We start from the raw sequence: 15332 nt of genomic DNA, 5'->3' as shown, positions 1-15332 counted from the left end.
TAAAGGTAGGAGCTGTGTCCTAGGACTTCAGACATCCTGGAATCAACTTGAAACTAAGAAGAAGACGGGAACTTCGACATTCTGCTGCACAGAAGACTGAAGAAAATCTCCCCTGTGGTCAGGGAGTGACCACCTTGCTAACGCAAGCACCATCCAGCGAATCAACGTCTGCTTTGCCGCCGCCTCCCGCCGGAGCCCGAGCCCAGAGACTGACAAGACCTGGACCTCCAGACCTCTCACCGCCCGATCCACAGTCCCTGCAAAGAGGAGACCCGTGGAGGCACCGAGACACGTGGAGCCAGCCATCTTGAAACGACTACGACAAGCTGACCAGTGCAACAACCGAGGCTCCCTCCAAGTTGTGCTTTGGGTCCTGAGAAGCCCAACCCTCGAGCAGCATCTGCACCAAAGGTGAGCCCTCCAGCATCTCCACGATCTGCGTGGGGCCCTTCTGCATTTTGCCACTCGACGCGCCTAACCGGTTGCTGGCCCGCTGGCTAGTGGCCATCTTGGCGACGAAATCTACGACAAACACCGCTGGTCTGGTTGCTCCAGACTGGCCCTTGCTCCCCTCCAAAGGAGCAATCCCTCTGACCTTGCTGGTCAGAACCAACAGCTGATTTCCGAATCCTTCTACAATTGCTTTTGCCAAGGCTTGTTTGCTTCGATCAAGTCGCCGACACCGCCGACAGCGAGAGCCTGCGTGGGACAGCTCGTGAGCCGACTCCTGGACGTCGTCGACCTTCAGGGACCACGTGGCTGCGGAGACAAGCTACCCCTCATCACCTGTTTGCACCCGACATCGCCTGGTACCCACCTGGTGCCACGCTGGTCACTGGCTAGTGACTGTGAACACTGTCCCCTCTGCTTACAGGTCTTCAACATCTCCGATCCACTCTGGGATCCACTGCATCTCTCCCGGACCGACCGCCTGCAGCATCTTTGTCTTCAAGCTCCACGGAACAGATAGAAGAAACCCGACGCACTTTGAGGCCTATGCACCCGCTTCCTGTGGGTGAGGTAAAGCTGGCACACCTGTGCCCAAGTGTAGTATTACATCTCTAGTGCCTGTGTTCCAAATCTTAAGTTCCTAGGTCATCCGGAAGATTCCTTTTGCAGTAACTTTGTACTTTTTACGCACCCATTGAAACCTATGGGAGCACGCGTGTGACTATTTGCTCTGCACACGCCACCCGTGGACCTCCTGGTCACTAACTGACGTTAGCTCCTTGTAGGCCCAGCGATTCTAGGGGCCCTAGGCCTTTTCCCTTTTCTGTTCGTGGTACTTATACCACTATTTTAGTATATGGTTCGAGTGGCCACCAGGGCCTATCCATATAAAGTGCAACTTCTGTGTATTCTGTGATAATCTTGTTTGACGATTTGTGCTCCTGTGCTCATAAAGAGACTAGGGGTTACTTTGAGAAATAAATACATATATATTTTGAATATATATCTGTGTGGTGTCCTTTCATTGGTATAAAAGGGGGTTATATTTGGTAAAACAGCTGGCTTAACACGCTTCACGAGTTTAGCCTCAAAGACTGCTTAGCCTACGCTACCACTAGGGCAGCTAGTCCAAAAAGGTTGACTTACAACCACACCATAAGGGTTGCTTGGCATGGTACAAGGTGGTCACTAGAACTAGTGAACAGCATATACCAGGCCAACTTCTCACAAGCTTTATATACTTTCCTTGTATCGAGACTTTGGCCTTTTCTTTTTTGAAGCCCATAAGAGAACCGGTGAGCAGTGGGAGATTTCTGATTCAAGGGTGTGCTAGGCACCAGGTCCTGTGGTGTTAGTATATGGATGTGGCATGAGTGTTGTTTCAAACACTGTTATGTTTTGTAGGATTATCCATCAAAGGGGACTTGTTGTTTCCAGAAGCTAGATGCAGGCGTGAGATATCACGTTGATGGATAAGGTATTTATGTCCCATTAGTGAGACCATATGAGAGTAGCCATAAATAAGTATGTACTTTTGATCTCTGTTGTTTTGTCTTATAGGTTCTCCTCCCTGCTGTTCCCAACCTTTCCTTTCCCTCACTTGATCGCCCTAGGACTCCGTAACTTTCCAGTTGGAGTGTGGGGATGTCAAGGGGTGGACCCCTTATTGCATCATCCGGACCCTGAGGAGTACAAGATCCTGTCAGAATCACGCACCCACGAAAGGATACTCCTCCCGGTCCGGGTGTGGCAATAAATGGCGTCCATTGAGGATGTGGTTCAGGCATTGGCCTTAGTTCAACAGATAGGGCTTGAAACCGCTGCTTTATGAGATAGGGTAGATTAGTTGACCAGGAACCCTTTTGATGTATCCGCCACCAGTAGCCCCCAAATACAGGTTACTGTTCCTCCACCCATCCCTTTAGCGAGCCCCGAGAGGTATGCAGGAGATCCCCAGAAGATTCAGGTATTCTTAACACAGATTATGCTTAATTTCTCTTGTAAACCCACCTCGTCGTTTCTCAATAATCACTCCAGGGTACCTTTTGCAATCTCATATTTGATAGGAGATGCCGCCAATTGGACGGTTCCATTGGTTAGAAACAACAACCCAGTATTGTCTGATTGGGAGGCTTTCCGTGCCGCATTTGAAAGAGTGTTCAATAGACGAACCACAACTTTTAGAACAGATCAGGAGTTATTGGAATTGACGCATGGGAGACATGACCTGGTGACATACCTTACATCCTTCAATAGGTTGGTTGCTGAAACAGTGTGGCCATAGGAAAAGAGGATGTATCTTTTTTATCAAGGTCTACGCGACGAGTTTAAGGACATGCTAGCCCAAATCGATCCACAGCCAGTCAACTGCTTTGATTTAATCAGTTTGACGTTAAGACTAGATGGACGCATGTCTGAAAGAGGGGGAGAGAAGCATAGAGGAGATACGTCCTTCTATAGGTCGGACAAGAACCCCAGGAAAGAGACAGAGAACAGTGAAACTGTAGGCGAACCCATGGAGATAGGAGCCATCAGGGCACCTCTGTCACGTACGGAGAGCGAGAGCCGTCGAACACAGGGGTTATGTATGTACTGTGGCAAAAGAGGGCATTTCGTACGTGACTGCCCATCAAAACCTAACACACAAGGTTTTTCCTACAGGAATAAGAAGCTGCAGTTTCCGTTTTGGGCACGGAGTCTGGTACGTCTTCTACGACTCCCTCTGTTTTGTCAGGGTAAAAGGAATGGAAGATCCGTCTCTATCTACCAACAAGTTAAAAGACACTGAATCAGACATAGTGTTGGCTGTGGGTCTAGAGTACAAACAACACGCACACCAACTGTTAGCCATGTTGGATTCGGGAGCAATGGGGAATTTCATCGACAGTGGGTTGGTGAAACAGTTGGCAGTCGGTAGTGTACCCCGTGATACCCCAGAGGAGGTTTTGGCTGTGGATGAGAAGCAATTAAAGTCAGGTCTCATTACGGACCAAACCAAATTCCTAAAACTCTCGATAGAAGATGGGAAGAGACAGCACCAGGAAGAAATAGCCTTAAACATTATTTATGCCCCTCAGTACGAAGTAATCTTGGGAATGCCATGGTTCTGGCACCACAACCCTACCATAGAATGGAAAAACAAGACAGTACAGTTTCTGTCAAAGGAATATGAAGAACACTGTATGCTATAACATTCGTCTCAAGCAACAGCTCTAACTTACCCTTTTTGTGTAGTTACGGCAGCAGAAAAAGAGGTAGTCTTGCCAGTAGAGTATGCTCAGTTCTTGGATGTTTTAGCAAGGCACAGGCAGACCAGCTCCCACCCCACAGGATTTATGATTGCCAGATTGATCTTATCGAGGGAGCAACCATTCCAGCTTGTAGGGTGTATGCCTTGTCAGATCCTGAAACCCGACACCTCAGAGAATACCTTGATAATTTCCTGGAAATTGGTTTCATTAGGCCCTCTCGTTCTCCAGCAGCCTCCCCTCTTTTCTTTATAGCCAAAGCTGGTGGCGAGTTAAGAGCGTGTTGTGATTATAGAATGTTAAACAAGAATACCGTTCGTAACAGATATCCCTTGCCACTTATTATGGTTTTGTTGGATCAGGTGTAGGAAGCCACTATTTACACCCGATTAGACTTAAGAGGGGCATATCATTCGGTAGGCATCCGAGAGGGGGATGAGTGGAAAATGGCTTTTAAGACACGCTATAGTTTTGTCGAATATACTGTGATGCCCTTCGGGTTGTGCAATGCCCTGGCGACCTTTCAGTATTTTCTGAATGACGTCCTGAAAGAGTACGTGAACCATTTCATGGTTGTATATATTGACGATATACTCATTTACTCTGTGTCGGCTGGGGTGCACAACAGCCATGTCGTTTTGGTGTTGGAAAGGCTACGAGAATACCATCTGTTTTGCAAGCTGAGCAAATGCGAATTTGGAGTGCATGAAGTGGAGTTCCTAGGGGTGATTCTGTGTCCAGAAGGTTTGAGCATGGCAGAACGCAAGGTGCAAGCGGTGCAGGAATGGCCCATCCCAAGGTTTAGGAGAGATGTTCAATGCTTCTTGGGTTTTACGAATTATTATCGCAGGTTCATCCTGAATTTTTCCCAGGTGGCAGTCCCTCTCACCAGGCTGCTTCATGAGGGGGGTTCCTTTTCTATGGACTAACGAGGCTTCAACAGCTTTTGCCTACTTGAAACATGCTTTTACCACAGCTCCAGTGCTCAGACATCCTCAAATGGGGGCATCTTTCATAGTTGAAGCAGATGCTTCAGATCAAGCCATTGGAGCCATTATCTCTCAGAGAGATAAAGATACTGGACAATTACATCCCATGGCCTAGCTCTCCAAAAAGCTAAACGAGGCCGAAAAGAACTACGCCATTGCTGAGCAGGAACTCTTGTCCATAAAAAAGGCTTTCCAGGAATGGCGACACTACTTATGGGGGTCCCGTTACCCGATCACTGTGTATGCCGATCACTGCAATTTGCAATACATGAAGACGGCGCATCATCTCACACAGAGGGAGATGAGATGGATGCTGTTCTTTGCAGAATATGACTTTGTTGTTACTTTTAGGCCTGGAACGGAAAATCGCAAGGCAGATTCTTTATCCCGGCAGGAATCAGTTATAGAGCCCCTAACTAGAATCCCAGAGGCGATAATAGATCCTACAAAAATCGTCTGTGTTCTGAGTGTTGACAATTTTCTGGCAGAGGTGACCAGGAACAAATCTGCAGACTGGTGGGAGAGATGGGCACAAGAGGATGTCACTTGTAACATCAAACAAGGACTGCCTTTTCATAACAATAAGCTGTATCTCTCTACTAAAGCACTACAGAAAAAAGCATAAGGTTGGTGCCATGTGTCTCCCTTAGCAGGACATCCAGGAATCCGTAAAACTGTGCATTTGGTTCAACAGCATTTTTGGTGGAACTCTTTGGCCAAGTACATTCGTACCTGGGTATCGCAATGTGAAGACTGTGCGAGATGAAAAGGGAAAAAAACTAGAAAGAAAGGGAAGCTCATGCCCATGCCAACCCCTCAACAGCCGTGGCAAAACATCAGTCTCGTTTTTATCACCGGATTGCCTATGGATCAGGGATGTTCTGCTATTTTAGTAGTAGTGGATAGCCTTACCAAGATGGGCCATTTCATACCATGCAAGAACCTACCAACAGCTGGCCAGTTAGCCCAACTACTGCTGGACAATGTCATATGACTCCACGGATTGCCCGAAGTAATCGTATCCGACAGGGGCCCCCAGTTCATTGCGAGTTTCTGGAGAACCTGGTGAAGAGCGCTGCAGATAGAATCAGAGGTCTCAACGAGCTTCCACCCACAAACGGACGGTCAGACCGAAAGACTCAACCAGACATTAAAAAAGTATCTGTGGTGTTATGCCACGGAGGCTCAGGACTCTCGGTGTCTCTGTTATGGATGGCAGAATTATCATACAACAATGCCTTACACTGTTCTATCGGGGTATCCCCGTTTGTGGCAAACTTTGGATACTGTGCAAAAACCCTGCCCATCAACCTACCTGTCGACCTTGCCAACCAACCCTCTGTTCAGGCTCGCATCAAGTCTCTACGCTCTGACCACAAGAAAGCGAGACGGCACCTGTTGTTACCCAAACAGGTGTACAAAAATTGGGAGGCTCGGTACAGAACCGATGGTCCTCAGTACCAGGTCGGTGACCGGGTTTGTCCACAAAGAACATTAAATTCAAACTGCGCAGTGTGTTCCATCCTAAGTTCATTGGCCCGTACGCAGTGGTGAGACAGGTTAATCCAGTTGCCTACAAGCTAAAGTTGTCTGGCAGTCTCCGCATACATCCAGTGTTCCATTGCAGCCTTCTGAAACCAGATTTAGGGGCTCGGCGGCGGGCGCCTCCTCCAGTATCCTGCGAGGGTGGTTTGGAATACGAAGTGAAGAGGATACTGGAATCACAGTATCGGCGGGGCAAGCTGTTGTATCTCATCTCCTGGAAGGGGTACACCGCTGAGGATGATTCATGGGAGCCAAGTTCCAACGTGCATGCCCCTGCTGCCGTGAACTCATATTTCCTCAGGTATCCCAACAGGCCTGGTTCTAGGAGGTCCTACTGTGAGGATTTGTGATGTGCACCGCCTGCCTAGCTATTAAACTACAATTCCCAGAAGGCAAAGTGGAGGAGAAGCAACCGTCTACAAGAGGACGCGACGCGCGCTTGTTAGCGTGCGTGATTCTGTTTGCTTTGGTGATTCAAATCGACGGATGTCGGGGCGAACAGCAAGGAGCTTTCGTGACCCGTGAGGCGGTATTGCGAAGAGACGCCGTAGGTTTGGGTGCTCGGTGGAGCACGTTCCGGTCCTGGTAAGGACTTCCTAGAGGCTGAACTTGTCATTGGATAGTGATTGTGCGCTGGAGCATTGGCGGCGTCCGCATTCCACCGGATGGTGAATGTGCGCTGGCTCGAAGAGGTGGGCGGCGGTGATGAAACCGCGGAAGCCCTTCATTTCTCCTGTATTTATATGAGCAGATAGGGCGGTGAAGAAGTAACCCTATTCGCTCATTGTAAGGAGCAGCTGTTGGGTTTCATGGAGCATTGAGACTACGCATCGGATTCCGTGGGGTCTTGAGAGCAAATATATGTCATCGCTAGTACAGCAGGATACGTGCCAGTGAGTTACTTTCGTAATCTTGGGAATTCTAAGGGAACACCGTTTTTATTTCGTAGATGAGTTGCTAATGTCTGTTGGCAAAATCCAGGAGTATGCACAGTAAACACTCTGACTATGTCCATGGACCATTTATACTTTTGAGCTTTATATACCCTCCTTGTATCGAGACTTTGGCCTTTTCTTTTTTGAAGCCCATAAGAGAACCGGTGAGCAGTGGGAGATCTCTGATTCAAGGGTGTTCTAGGCACAAGGTCCTTTGGTGTTAGTATATGGATGTGGCATGAGTGTTGATTCAAACACTGTGTTATGTTTTGTAGGATTATCCATCAAAGGGGATTTGTTGTTCCCAGAAGCTAGATGCAGGCTTGAGATAGGACGTTGATGGATAAGTTATTTATGTCCCATTAGTGAGACCATATGAGAGTAGCCATAAATGAGTATGTACTTTTGATCTCTGTTGTTTTGTCTTATAGGTTCTCCTCCCTGCTGTTCCCAACCTTTCCTTTCCCTCACTTGATCGCCCTAGTACTCCGTAACTTTCCAGTTGGAGTTTGGGGATGCCAAGGGGTGGACCCCTTATTGCATCATCTGGACCCTGAGGAGTACAAGATCCTGTCACTATCTCCCTTTTGAACTTCGAGGCTAAGGATCTAGCTAAGATTATCGCAAACCATTTGGGTCCTGTCATACAATCCCTGATCCACCCAGATCAATCTGGCTTTATGCCACATAGGAGCACTAGGCTCAATCTGAGATGCCTCTATGGAGTCATGCATATGACTCAAATGCAGTCAGATGTTCCGGCTGCTCTCCTCTCATTGGACGCGAGGATGGCGTTCGACAGCATCGAATGGTCCTACCTTTTTGCTGTGTTGGAGAAGGTGGGCATTGGCCCGCAGTTGCAAAATTGGATCCGGTTGTTATACACTGCTCCGATGGCACGCGTTGGGGTTAACGAGGTTGTCTCTAGAGCATTTGCGTTACACAGGGAGATGCGTCAGAGGTGCCCACAGTCCCCGATGTTATTCATGCTGGCGCTGGAACCACTAGCAGCGTGGATCAGAAATGACCCTGTGGTAAGGAGCATAGATATGGGGTGTGCTGGGAAGAGCGCATATCCCTGTATGCAGACGATATCCTCCTTTATGCGCACAGGCCCGACAAATATTCCATAAGCTCATTCATATTATGCGATCTTTTGGTTCCTACTCTGTTTATCGCATCAACTGGGACAACTCCTTGGTTTTCTCTCTGGCTGGGGACCCTCCAGTCTTGACTTCGGCATGCTCTGAGATAGTATTACAAGATAAGTTTAAGTATTTGGGTATTTGGGTAACGAAGTCGATGGAGGAGTTCATGCCATTGAATCTACATATACAACTGACCAGATTACGACAGGATGTGGAGCACTGGAGGGGGCTCCGAAACTCCCTTATGGGTAGGGCAGTCCTCTTTAAGGTGATGGCCCTCCCACGTTTACTCTACGCTGTCCAGAACACTCCCTATCGCATCCAGGAAATGTTCTTTCGAGCGATCGAGTCCGAGCTATGCACATTTTCTATGGGGGGAGCAGTCCTAGAATTGAGCTCAAGAAGCTACAGAACAGGGTGTATGAAGGGGGTCTGGCAGTTCCGGATATCAGGAAATATTACTGGGACGCGCACCTCATCAATTTCAATGGATGTGTTTTTTCCCCAATGGTGGAACCAGCCTATAGGGTGGACAGACTGGCCTTGGATGATCATAGCCATCTGGGTGAACTGTTTCGCCGAGGTAGGGGCTCCGTACATCTACCACCACACACAAAGACGGTCATTGACCTTTGGCATAAAGCAACTAAAATGACAGGGTGGGAATTGAAACTTACTGAAAAGACTCCACTATACTCTGGGTGGAAAGCAGGATGGCGGCGGCAGCGTAGTGCATCGCTGTAGCTCCCTTCCCTCAGTGCCTGAATGCACCCCCTAGGCTAGCCCTCTGCAGAGGAATACTGCTCACCTGCAGCCATGGGGATCAAGTGCGGGGGTTGCTGTCGCGGACCTGAACATGGCGGATGGGTTACATCTTTCGAGCGGCCCCGGAGCTCCAGCTGGGTGGCAAGATGTCTGAGGAGGCACCGGGCAGGCAGAATAGTACGGGAGCGGGCCGGGCTGTGAGCCGGCTGCTACAGCAAGGAGGAGGAGCAACGTTGTGGCTACCAGATTTCTGACAATTCGCTCTATCTGGAGGCTCTGGCTGAATTCTGCATCGGCTTTTGGATACAAATTGGTGCAGAGGGCTCAAAAAACAGTATTTGGCTTTGGACCTGCAGAAGAGCCTGAAATTATGCCTCCTAAAACCACGAGATTAGGAAAACAAGCCGTGGGGATAAATTCTGCGCAAATACAGGGCTCTAAATAGGAGTCCTCACGGGGCCATGTAGCTAAGCCCAACGAGCCACGCAACCTGAAGAAACAAGTTGATAGTGGAGGAGCTGTAAAACGGAAGACCCCGGTCAAACACTTACAAACTGGAGGACAGAAAGCAACCGCTCCAAAGATAATGGAAGAAGGAGGGGCAACCCTGGATGGGGATGATCTTGCCCCAAATTCTGCATTGCCCCAACCGGCTATCACAAACTTTTTTTAAACTAAGGAAGACATACAAAACTTATTTACTCCTGATCTTATGCAGAATACGAATTTAGTACCTCAGGCTCAGCCCTTCAGTGAACACTGGGGGGACACCTTGGGTGAGATCTCGACGATGAAGCTAGAAGTTCTGGAAGAAGATGGGGTTAGCACACCAAGTGAGATGGCGCAGGACGCCACTGTGAGTGGCTCTTGCATTATATCTGACCCCTCATCTGGTATGTCTGTAACTGTACGAGAAGGCGCCTCTGGGGGTCTAGCATATATCAGAGTCCCCGATGGCTTAACGACAGACGACATCATATCGGATAATACAGACACGTTTTTTTCACTTGCCGAGGATTCACTGTCAGGTCTCTCAGACTCTGACCATAGTGATAACGGGGACAGCGTCTTGACCTCGGATTCTAGTACTCTTGAGGCACCAGAGACTGCACTAAAGCGCCAAAAACAGCAAAGGTGCTCTAAAGGGCAAAAGGGGCCTGCAGAGATGCAAGAAAAACAGGGAAGATGGGCCACTGGCAACGGTCTAAAGTGGGACTATTCTCACACAAGGATTATCGGACCTACGGAAGTGGTACTGGGTCATGCCGTAGGCCCCACAGAGGAGCAACCAAAAGCGATAGCCGACATGAATTCTGCGCTAAGTATGATTCTAGAATCAATGAAAGAACATCATGCAGAGACCAGAGCGGATGGCAAGAAAGCAAGACAAGCTACAAAGAAGCTGGAAGGTGCAGTTCGGAAAGTTGGCAAAGCCTGCGCAGGGATCGGGGAACGGATGAATGTCATTGAAGAGAGAACCGAAGCTGTCGAAAAAGAACTATCTGTTGTAAGGGAAGGCTCTACATTCCACGGAGCTCATTTAAAAGACTCAATGTGGAAGCTAGAAGATATGGAAAATCGCCAGAGGAGGAATAATCTCCACTTTCTTGGGATCAAGGAAGGACTGGAGGGGGAGGATATTTGCGCTTTAATTTGGATTTACTTAAGGAATCCTTCCCGGAGCTAGGGGGTTGGGATTGGACCTGAGAAATTCAGTGGGTACATCGGTTCCCAGCTGTCCTCCGTAAGTCCTCTGGTAGAGACACTAACCAGCCGAGGGCCATCCTAGTCTTTTTTGGTAATTACCTGCTTAGACAGGCTATTTTTGAAAAAGCTTGTCCCGAATTCAGAAGACAGTATAAGGACTCTTCTTTCTTTGTCTGCCCGATTTCTGCCACATCACGGTGGAACGCAGATGGCGATTGTGACAACTGATCAAACCATATCAAGATGCAGGCTTTGTGGCATACTTGCTGGCCCCGGCTAGGTTGAAGACCGTTGTTAGAGGCTCTTTTAAATTGTTTACCTCTGAAATCAAGGCGAGAGAGTATCTGGAACAAGTCAGTGGGAAGTAAGAACTAGATTAGAACTAGATGGGGCCTTCTTTTTTCCTAAGGGGCCTCAGGACCGGTTTTGGCGAATGGTTTGAAGAATTGAGGAGTGCACAGGGGGTGGGGGGGTGCGGTGCTTTTGCTACTTTCATCACTCGGACACTATGGGTCCGGATGCTTTCAAAGGGAGGGTCGGGAGGAGGGTTTGTTTGGGGTTTGGGGTGGGGGTGGGAAGATGCAAGGGGGGCACAAGTTAAAATGGTAAAGGGTGAACAACAGCTGAAGTGTATTTTTGTGGATTTTTGTGTTTTTTGGACAGTATCAAAGACCAGGGATTATTCTGGATGTGTGGGTTTGACAGGCAATATAATATTCAAGATAAAGAAATGTGGTGTTACAGCTCGGAAATTATTTTAAAAAAGCTAGAATGGCTAAATTACGAACCGCCACTATTAACATTTGTGGGCTAAACGATAGTGCTAAAAGGAGAAAGGTTCAAGAAGATCTCAAAGTCCTTAAGGCCGATTTGTATTGTCTTCAGGAAACTCATATTGCACGGAAAGACTGTGATCTGTTCAAATCTTTAGGGCTGAAGGTCTTAGCATATACTACGCAAGATATTAGGACTAATGGGGTTGCCATCCTCTCGAAAAGCAGTGCCATTATCTTGGGTAAAAAGGTGGTGGACAGTTTTGGCAGATGGGTTATAATGGAATGCAAGAGTGGTGCTGGTTCTTTTACATTGTGCTCAGTATATGCTCCAGTGTCAGATGATCCGGGTGTATTGCATTTCTTAGCTAACGAACTGCCTTCCTGGGCGGCACCATATGTGGTCTGCAGAGATTTAAACCTTAATGGCTCAAGAGGAACCCCAGGCGATACTGGGGTATCTAGCAAAGGGCGCAAACCACATTCTATGAGGGCTTATAATAATCTATTAAAAGAGATAGGCCTGGTAGATGTGTGGGCTAAATTAAAAACTGATGATCCTGGCTATACTTATTATTTGGTCCCCCATGGTAAATTTGCTCTGCTTGATTATTTTTTAGTCTCCCCATCTCTTTTGCAGAAGGCAAGGGTGGAGCTCTTCCCCAATGTAATGTCAGACCACAACACTATTGTCCTTGAGCTGACACTTAGTGGGATACGAAAGGAGCATACGGGCTAGACATTTGAGAGGGCACTCTTAACAGACAAAGAATATGTTGAATATATGAGGGGTGGGATCAGAGAGTTCTTCAAGAATAATATTGGTAGCGCCCCTCCTGGGATGATGTGGGATGCGTTCAAGCAGCAATGAGAGGAGAGACACTGCAATATAGCCTGTCCAAGCAGAAAAAAGGGGCTATACAGATTAAATTATTTTACCAGAAGCTTGCCGGTCTGGAAACAGAATTGATATGCAAGGTGGCTAGGGGAGAGGATTTTTCCACAACTCTGAACTCTATCACGGTTACTAAAGCTTGTCTGTCTGACTTTAACGCTGAAAAGACAGCAGGGACGTACCTGGCCAAAAGACAAAACTGCTATGAATTCAGCGAGAATGTCGGTCGTTTATTGGCAGTTAGGGCTAGGCAACAGGTCGCGTCAGGTCATATTGAATGGGTCAAGAATATGAGGGGGATGGTAGTTACAGATCCAGGGGATATCAGAGGCCTTTAGGGAGTTTTATGAGGATCAATATAGTGCCTCTTCCTCGACTACTCTCCTGGAATTTCTGCCGAATGGAAAGGTATCCCGTGAGGAGGTATACAATTGGGGCTGGCTATCTCGCAAGAGGAGCTATATTGTATAATTCAAGCTCTACCTGCAGGTAAGGCTATGAGCACCGACTGTATTCCTATAGAGTTTTGTAAGGTTTTTTTTTAGAGAGATCTGTCAGGCTTTGCTTATTTTAGGAAGTCAGGGAGGGAGCTATACCACCTGGCTCTTGGGGCACAGCCAATATTGTCGTCTTCTTAAAGAAGGGTAAAGATCCTATCAGTCTGGGCTCATATAGGCCCATTACGCTGCTCAATAGTGATGCTAAACTGTATTCAAAGATTTTAGCCACTAGGCTGAACTTAGTGATGCATCAACTAGTCTCAGTTTGGCAGCACGGATTTATACAGGGAAGAGGGACGGAAGACCATGTCAGAAGGGTAATTTCACTCTTCGATGCTACTGAAGTCCTTTCAAAGCCTATGGGGGTTGCCTTCTTGGATGCTGAGAAGGCGTTTGATCGTGTGGCATGGGGCTATTTATGGAAGGTCTTGGAGTCCAACGGCCGGCAGATTCATTTGTTAATGCATTACGGGTTTCGTATATAAACCCCACCGCATGACTAAGAATAATGGGGGAGGAATCCAAGGCTTTCTCAATCAGCAGGGGGACCAGTCAGGGTTTCCCATTCTCCCCCCTGCTGTTCGCATTATAAATAGACCCCTTTATTAGATGGCTGGAGGCCTCATCACGCATTATTCTGGTAAGTCTACATGGCTGGGCCACTAAGCTCCTGGCGTATGCTGGCGATGTGGCTATAATCACTTCTGACCCTGACGAGGCAATGCGAGCCGTAGAAAGTATAGCAGAAGACTTTGGGACTTATTCAGGCTTTTTGCTGAATAGAGCTAAAACTCAGATCTTGACAAATAGATTTGTCACAGCTTCGGACACTCGAATTGTTGAGAAAGCAGTTTATCTAGGGGTTTGTATTACAGCTAAGGTCAAGGATATTGTAGTGATAAACATGGCTCCCATAATAGGGAAAATAAAAAATTACCTCCAACGTTAGGACAAGCTGAAGCTTTCAATAATGGGGAGGTGTAATATTATCAAAATGATTATCCTCCCAAAGCTGTTATATATCTTTTGCACAATTCCCCTGGAAATACACAATCTTTGGTTTCGCTTAATTGAGAGGGAGGTAGCGAGATTTATTTGGTCGTATGGCAGAACAAGGAGAGCTAACACATTCGTATCCCTACCAAGGGAGAGAGGGGGATGGGGACTCCCACATTTTAAGTTATACTACTTAGCTGCAGCCCTGCAATATTATAGGCCTCTCCTTGGAGTCAAGGCTAGGGAGCAAAATGATCCTAGCTATGTCCCCTCAATATTTGAAATCCTGATTGGTACTCGAGCTAACGGCTGCCTATTAAAATTTTCTGAAGCCAGTTACTTCAAGAAAACTCGATTCAAGGTTTTAATTACTGCCTTCCGTAACTGGGCTGGTATAAGGAAAAAATTAGGAGTAGGCAGGTTTAACAGGTATACCCCCCCCCTGATGGGGAATGATCAGCTCCCTATTGCCCTACAAGATGAGGGCTTGGCAAGATGGGGCAGGAGTGGCTTTTATAGGATGGCGGATTTCATGGAAGGGGATCATATAGCTCTGTTTCAAATAATTTGGGAAAGATTTAGTATAGGTCCCCAGGATTTTTTTAAATATTTACAGCTAAGGGATTTCCTTCTTAAAAAAGCAGGCAGTGATGCAGGCGTTGGACTGGTGGCGTTAATTGAATTGCTGACTCACAGTTCGGGTTCCTCAATCTCACAACTTTATACCTACCTGCTGGAGGGGCTGCCAGACGATCTAGATAAGCACAAGCAAAGATGGCAGGATAAATTGGGGGCTTTGGACTCCAGTTTCCTTAAGTCAGTTGAATTGGGGAACTCTGTGCTGTGCGCAGCTAATCTGAAATCACAACATTTCAAGACCCTGTTTGACCTATATATCACGCTTGCGGAAATCGCGAAATGGAGAGGTGTGGAAGGAATACATTGTTTTAGGTGCAAGTCACATGCTGTGGATATAATACACATCTTCTCCACCTGCCCTGGCATTGAGTCACTCGGTCAAGAAATATCTGTGTTTTTTACAGCTTGTTTTAAAAGAGGATGTTCCTCTGTCACTACATCTTATGTTATTGGGGGTGAACGAATCAATAGGGAAAAAGGGAGAAGAGCTGATTTTTATTGCGATGGCAGTTTTAAGACTTTGCGTTGACTCTGCCTGGTTAGATCCGCAACCTCTGACTTTTTAACAGTGGAAAGGCCGATTCTTGCACATTTATAACTTAGAAAAAGCCCTTTATGAGCAAAGAGGGAGAAAGGGTAGGATAAAAGGGAAAAAATCTGGGGTCCGGTCACAAATTGGGTTATTCCATTTATAGAGGCAGAATGAAATGTATGATTCTAATTGTTGTGAAATGTTTCTGCT

The sequence above is a fragment of the Triturus cristatus genome, chromosome 6 (assembly GCF_964204655.1).
Source record: "Triturus cristatus chromosome 6, aTriCri1.1, whole genome shotgun sequence".
Classification (NCBI taxonomy): Eukaryota; Metazoa; Chordata; class Amphibia; order Caudata; family Salamandridae; genus Triturus; species Triturus cristatus.
Note: the sequence above shows the minus strand (reverse complement) of the source record.